At 39.1% G+C, this 7,500-nt stretch overlaps 1 long non-coding RNA gene and 2 other non-coding genes across 3 annotated transcripts in view; 2 read left to right on the forward strand and 1 right to left on the reverse strand.

Annotated features, from left to right (window-relative positions):
- Positions 1–7,500, reverse strand: part of LOC126778617 (uncharacterized) — a 13,029-nt gene that overhangs the window by 3,084 nt on the left and 2,445 nt on the right. The gene's annotated exons all lie outside the window — the stretch shown is intronic.
- LOC126778650 (small subunit ribosomal RNA) lies at positions 3,755–5,657 on the forward strand. The gene has a single exon (XR_007670197.1). It is a non-coding gene; the product is annotated as a small subunit ribosomal RNA (ribosomal RNA).
- On the forward strand, positions 7,060–7,216 carry LOC126778675 (5.8S ribosomal RNA). Its single transcript, XR_007670221.1, has one exon. It is a non-coding gene; the product is annotated as a 5.8S ribosomal RNA (ribosomal RNA).

The following is a 7,500-nucleotide window of genomic DNA, read 5'->3' on the forward strand; positions in this document are numbered from 1 at the left end:
TTTTGAAGATATTATATTATCGTTCTGTTATATTTCAAATGCAATGATCGAATCTAGTGTTATTTTAACATATTTTAGATAAATAAAGTATGTTATCGTCGTAAAATGTAAACTTCGATTCCACAATACACGAACGTACCGCGTTAATTTTTTCACATTTCGAAGATATTATATTATCGTTCTGTTATAGTTCAAATTTAGTGATCGAATGAAATCACTCGGATATCGTTATCGTGTTCGATTCTAATGTTATTTTAAAATATTTCAGAAAAATAAAGTATGTTATCGTCGTAAAATGTAAACTTCGATTCCACAATACACGAACGTACCGCGTTAATTTTTTCACATTTTGAAGATATTATATTATCGTTCTGTTATATTTCAAATGCAATGATCGAATCTAGTGTTATTTTAACATATTTTAGATAAATAAAGTATGTTATCGTCGTAAAATGTAAACTTCGATTCCACAATACACGAACGTACCGCGTTAATTTTTTCACATTTCGAAGATATTATATTATCGTTCTGTTATAGTTCAAATTTAGTGATCGAATGAAATCACTCGGATATCGTTATCGTGTTCGATTCTAATGTTATTTTAAAATATTTCAGAAAAATAAAGTATGTTATCGTCGTAAAATGTAAACTTCGATTCCACAATACACGAACGTACCGCGTTAATTTTTTCACATTTCGAAGATATTATATTATCGTTCTGTTATAGTTCAAATTTAGTGATCGAATGAAATCACTCGGATATCGTTATCGTGTTCGATTCTAGTGTTATTTTAAAATATTTCAGATAAATAAAGTATGTTATCGTCGTAAAATGTAAACTTAGATTCCACAATACACGAACGTACCGCGTTAATTTTTTCACATTTTGAAGATATTATATTATCGTTCTGTTATATTTCAAATGCAATGATCGAATCTAGTGTTATTTTAACATATTTTAGAAAAATAAAGTATGTTATCGTCGTAAAATGTAAACTTCGATTCCACAATACACGAACGTACCGCGTTAATTTTTTCACATTTCGAAGATATTATATTATCGTTCTGTTATAGTTCAAATTTAGTGATCGAATGAAATCACTCGGATATCGTTATCGTGTTCGATTCTAATGTTATTTTAAAATATTTCAGAAAAATAAAGTATGTTATCGTCGTAAAATGTAAACTTCGATTCCACAATACACGAACGTACCGCGTTAATTTTTTCACATTTGAAGGATATTATATTATCTTTCTGTTATAGTTCAAATGCAATGATCGAATCTAGTGTCATTTTAAAATATTTCAGATAAATAAAGTATGTTATCGTCGTAAAATGTAAACTTCGATTCCACAATACACGAACGTACCGCGTTAATTTTTTCACATTTGAAAGATATTATAAGATGTAAATTTTGTAGTGTCACGTTCGTGGTTAGTTCGTGTCATGAACGATGTCGCTAAAGTATGTTATCGTCGTAAAATGTAAACTTCGATTCCACAATACACGAACGTACCGCGTTATTTTTTTCACATTTCAATGATATTTTATTATCGTTCTGTTATAGTTCAAATGCAATGATCGAATCTAGTGTTATTTTAACATATTTTAGATAAATAAAGTATGTTATCATCGTAAAATGTAAACTTCGATTCCACAATACACGAACGTACCGCGTTAATTTTTTCACATTTTGAAGATATTATATTATCGTTCTGTTATATTTCAAATGCAATGATCGAATCTAGTGTTATTTTAACATATTTTAGATAAATAAAGTATGTTATCGTCGTAAAATGTAAACTACGATTCCACAATACACGAACGTACCGCGTTAATTTTTTCACATTTGAAAGATATTTTATTATCGTTCTGTTATAGTTCAAATGCAATGATCGAATGAAATCACTCGGATATCGTTATCGTGTTCGATTCTAGTGTAATTTTAAAATATTTCAGATAAATAAAGTATGATATCGTCGTAAAATGTAAACTTCGATTCCACAATACACGAACGTACCGCGTTAATTTTTTCACATTTGAAGGATATTATATTATCTTTCTGTTATAGTTCAAATGCAATGATCGAATCTAGTGTCATTTTAAAATGTTTCAGATAAATAAAGTATGTTATCGTCGTAAAATGTAAACTTCGATTCCACAATACACGAACTTACCGCATTAATTTTTTCACATTTCAAAGATGTTATATTATCGTTCTGTTATAGTTCAAATTTAGTGATCGAATGAAATCACTCGGATATCGTTATCGTGTTCGATTCTAATGTTATTTTAAAATATTTCAGAAAAATGAAGTATGTTATCGTCGTAAAATGTAAACTTCGATTCCACAATACACGAACGTACCGCGTTATTTTTTTCACATTTCAAAGATATTTTATTATCGTTCTGTTATAGTTCAAATTTAGTGATCGAATGAAATCACTCGGATATCGTTATCGTGTTCGATTCTAATGTTATTTTAAAATATTTCAGAAAAATAAAGTATGTTATCGTCGTAAAATATAAACTTCGATTCCACAATACACGAACGTACCGCGTTAATTTTTCGGGGGTGGGGGTGGGAGGTTAGGGGGTGGGGGGGGAGTTCTTTGTTTTATTCCTTGCGACGGGGAGGGGGTTGATATTATATATAAAACATTAAATATAAAAATATTCGAAAAAAATACATCCGCCGTTATGAAGCGCCGAATGTCATATTCATCGTCCGGCATATACATAGAGTACGTTCGGTTCGAACGTCGAACGATATATATGAAAATATTATTTCGTGAGACGCGTCGCAACCGTTGAAGATAAGACTCTATCGAAAAGTTGTTTTCTTCTAGTATTGTATTATATTATAATGTATTGCTGCTGCCGCGGTCGTCGTCGTCGTAAGCTCGTCGCGGCGTTGTCGTTTTACAATAATAATATATTATACAAATAATGTGGAGAAATATACTTTTCGTTCTATAACTGTGCCGACCGACGGACGTACGTAAGTTGCTCTTTCTAAAGCGACTCCGGCGTCGTCATCGCTCCTCTCTCTACAAATTCATCGACATGATAACGTATGACGTTCTCGTGTAGATTTATTGTGGACCCCGATGTGTGGTGCGATGACGATGTCTTCGGAGATAAACGCGGCAGACGGAGTTTTTAAAAGATTCAGTACGTTCGTTTAATGCATATAGAAATGTATGCGAAACGGTCGTTCCTAAAACTCTTTATATTAACAAAAACTATCATGTACGAAAAATACATAACCCGAGTATCGGTACGAACACTCAAACACCGGGCGTCGATCCGAATGTTTCACGACACATATATCCGTTGAACAATAACATACGTGCACATCGTGTACGGAAGTGTTTCTAAAATGAACGATCTCGTTTCGAATATTCATATTCGTGACCGTCGAGTGTCATCTTAGAAGACGAATCGTCGTCGTCGTCGTCGTGCTCTTCTCGGGCTACTTCGATGTCGTCGGTTATTTATAATTATTTATTATGATAATGAATGAAAAAAGTCAACCGTAAGAGTCTATCGCGTCTAACGCGATCGAATCGATACGGTACGACGAACCTCGTTTCGAAGCGACGACGAACGAAGACAACGTCGTCGTCGTCGTCGTCGTTGCCAGAAACGAGAATCGAGTTAAATGAGAGAGAAACTTACGGCGAAGGTGTCGCGTTCGCGCAAGCACGCACGGACGTGTCGTCGTCGTCGTCGAGAATAATCTATGTTAGCTCCCTGGTTGATCCTGCCAGTAGTTATATGCTTGTCTCAAAGATTAAGCCATGCATGTCTCAGTGCAAGCCGTATTAAGGCGATACCGCGAATGGCTCAATATATCAGTTTTGGTTCCTTAGATCTTACTCAGTTACTTGGATAACTGTGGTAATTCTAGAGCTAATACATGCAATCAGAACTCTGACCAGTGATGGGATGAGTGCTTTTATTAGATCAAAACCAATCGACGGAGGGCGTCTCGTCCGAAGTCGTTAATTTTGATGAATCTGGATAACTTTTGCCGATCGCATGGTCCAGTACCGGCGACGCATCTTTCAAATGTCTGCCTTATCAACTTTCGATGGTAGTTTCTGCGACTACCATGGTTGTCACGGGTAACGGGGAATCAGGGTTCGATTCCGGAGAGGGAGCCTGAGAAACGGCTACCACATCCAAGGAAGGCAGCAGGCGCGCAAATTACCCACTCCCGGCACGGGGAGGTAGTGACGAAAAATAACGATACGGGACTCTTTCGAGGCCTCGTAATCGGAATGAGTACACTTTAAATATTTTAACGAGGAACAATTGGAGGGCAAGTCTGGTGCCAGCAGCCGCGGTAATTCCAGCTCCAATAGCGTATACTAAAATTGTTGCGGTTAAAAAGCTCGTAGTTGCATTTGTGCGCCGCGCTGTCGGTGCACCGCATCCGCGGTGATACTGACACGTTTGCGGAGCATATCGTCGGTGAGCCGGCGGTAAAACGCCGGTTCAATATCAAAATCCTATCGCGGTGCTCTTCGGTGAGTGTCGAGGTGGGCCGACAATTTTACTTTGAACAAATTAGAGTGCTCAAAGCGGGCTCTAAATGCCGCTTGAATATTTCGTGCATGGAATAATAGAATATGATCTCGGTTCTATTTTGTTGGTTTTCAGAACTCCGAGGTAATGATTAATAGGGATAACTGGGGGCATTCGTATTGCGACGTTAGAGGTGAAATTCTTGGATCGTCGCAAGACGAACATCAGCGAAAGCATTTGCCAAAGGTGTTTTCATCAATCAAGAACGAAAGTTAGAGGTTCGAAGGCGATTAGATACCGCCCTAGTTCTAACCGTAAATATGTCATCTAGCGATCCGCCGACGTTACTACAATGGCTCGGCGGGCAGCTTCCGGGAAACCAAAGATTTTGGACTCCGGGGGGAGTATGGTTGCAAAGCTGAAACTTAAAGGAATTGACGGAAGGGCACCACCAGGAGTGGAGCCTGCGGCTTAATTTGACTCAACACGGGAAATCTCACCAGGCCCGGACACCGGAAGGATTGACAGATTAATAGCTCTTTCTTGATTCGGTGGGTGGTGGTGCATGGCCGTTCTTAGTTGGTGGAGCGATTTGTCTGGTTAATTCCGGTAACGAACGAGACTCTAGCCTGCTAAATAGGCGTCGTCATTTAGGTGTGCCCGATTTCGGTCGAGCAACTCACTGGCGGCGTATTAAAATTCTTCTTAGAGGGACCGGCGGCTTCGAGCCGCACGAGATTGAGCAATAACAGGTCTGTGATGCCCTTAGATGTCCTGGGCCGCACGCGCGCTACACTGAAGGAATCAGCATGTTCTCCCTGGCCTAGAGGCCCGGGCAACCCGTTGAAACTCCTTCGTGCTGGGGATTGGGGTTTGCAATTATCCCCCATAAACGAGGAATTCCTAGTAAGCGCGAGTCATAAGCTCGCGTTGATTACGTCCCTGCCCTTTGTACACACCGCCCGTCGCTACTACCGATTGAATGATTTAGTGAGGTCTTCGGACCGACACGCGGTGGCTTCACGGCCGTCGGCGTTGCTGGGAAGTTGACCAAACTTGATCATTTAGAGGAAGTAAAAGTCGTAACAAGGTTTCCGTAGGGGAACCTGCGGAAGGATCATTAACGTACGTTTATCTATCTCGAATTCTGTTTCGTCTCTGTGCGGATCGAGCTCTTCTCTGTATACGAGCGAGATAAACAGTGCAGCACGAAAGAGCAATGAGAGTGCCGATATACGACGATATAATAAAACAATAACAATAACAACAACCAAAAAGAATCATAATACGAAAAAATGCGAATTCGATCGGTGGATCGCATTATCGTTTCTCCGACGACGACGACGACTACGTCGTCTTCGTCTAGGCGTTCGTTGATATACGAGTCGTCATCGCCTTCGACGTTAGTATCATCACGTATGAAAATAACGATATTCGCAAAAAAATATATAAATACAATACGTATCGCTGAAGCGTCGTCATCGAATCGATATACGTATATATATTAAAACGTAGTATTATAAAAAGAGATACGAATATAACGATCGTCGTAAGACGTATGTAATCGTGTACTTTCAATTCGAATGTGGACGTCGTATGTACGCGGCGAACGTAACTAGCGAGAACGCTAGCTAACGAACATCGAAGTTGCACGCGTGCAGTCTTCACTCGTCGTTACCGTAGTCGTCTTCGTTATACCTGTGTACGTAGACCGGCAAGAATCCGCGCCGCGAGTCACATGTATAATATATATACGACGCTGTATACGTTTCGAGTTCAAGACTCTCGTCGCTCTTCGTTTTCGTTTTCGTCTTTCGTTCTTCGTCTACGTCTACGTCTACGTCTACGTTACGCGTCGTCGTCTCCGTTCGATTACGAGTCTCGTCATCGTTTACATCGATCGGTCGTTATGTGAGTGTCGATTTGAATTCGTTTTTGAATTTAATATGATATCGATCCGTGGTGACGTCGATGTGTTTTCGTGTTTTGTGTTTTATGCGTTATATCATATTTTCATAGAGGCCTCGTGCTTTCGATCGATACGTGCGATGATGCGTTTCACACGCTCTCCTAGACGATGATACGATGATCGACGATCAGTCAGTCAGTCGATCGGTCAGTCGGCGGGGATACGAGAAGCGTCCGCTGAAAGTTTCGTTTGTTTTTTTCGTAAAATGAAATAAAACAAAATGCGGTTCGGCGTTCGTATGTCGTTCGGATGCGAGACGACGACTCCGAATATAATAAAAACGGGGTCGTTCAACGCGTCCCTTCTGATGTTTCGACGTCGGTTTCTCGAGGAAAGCACGATGTTGTCGTCTTTCGATAGCGCATCGTCATCTTCAAATAACGTATATTTTTTTTTAATTTTTTTTTTTTAATATTTTTTTTTTTTTAATTTTTATTTATATACTGAAAAGAAATAAAAAAAGAAAAAAAAAAAAAATTTAAACAAACTAATATCACGGGCGTGTATAGAATCGCTTCAGTGATCGTAGAAACTAATCATCATGAAAATAAACAATTACCCTGGACGGTGGATCACTTGGCTCGCGGGTCGATGAAGAACGCAGTTAACTGCGCGTCATAGTGTGAACTGCAGGACACATTTGAACATCGACATTTCGAACGCACATTGCGGTCCGTGGAGAAACATCCAGGACCACTCCTGTCTGAGGGCCGGCTGTATAAAAATATATACCACACTGTTCAATGTTTAATGTGTATATAGTTTTTCGTAATGTTAAACTTTTATACGTTATTCTCGAACACATGACGGTATCCGTTTTAGAGTTCGTTCGTATTCGTATTCGTATACGAACCGACTCTCTCTCGGTCCGTTCAAATATTTCAATACGACGTGTATGTATGTTTATGTACCATGCGTGTTCGTGTATATTACAAAATTTTTGTATTTATATACGGTTCGTGTGTACGTTTACGTCACGGAGTTTCGTTATGCGCGA

Source organism: Nymphalis io, chromosome 26 (genome assembly GCF_905147045.1).
Source record: "Nymphalis io chromosome 26, ilAglIoxx1.1, whole genome shotgun sequence".
NCBI classification, from domain to species: Eukaryota; Metazoa; Arthropoda; class Insecta; order Lepidoptera; family Nymphalidae; genus Nymphalis; species Nymphalis io.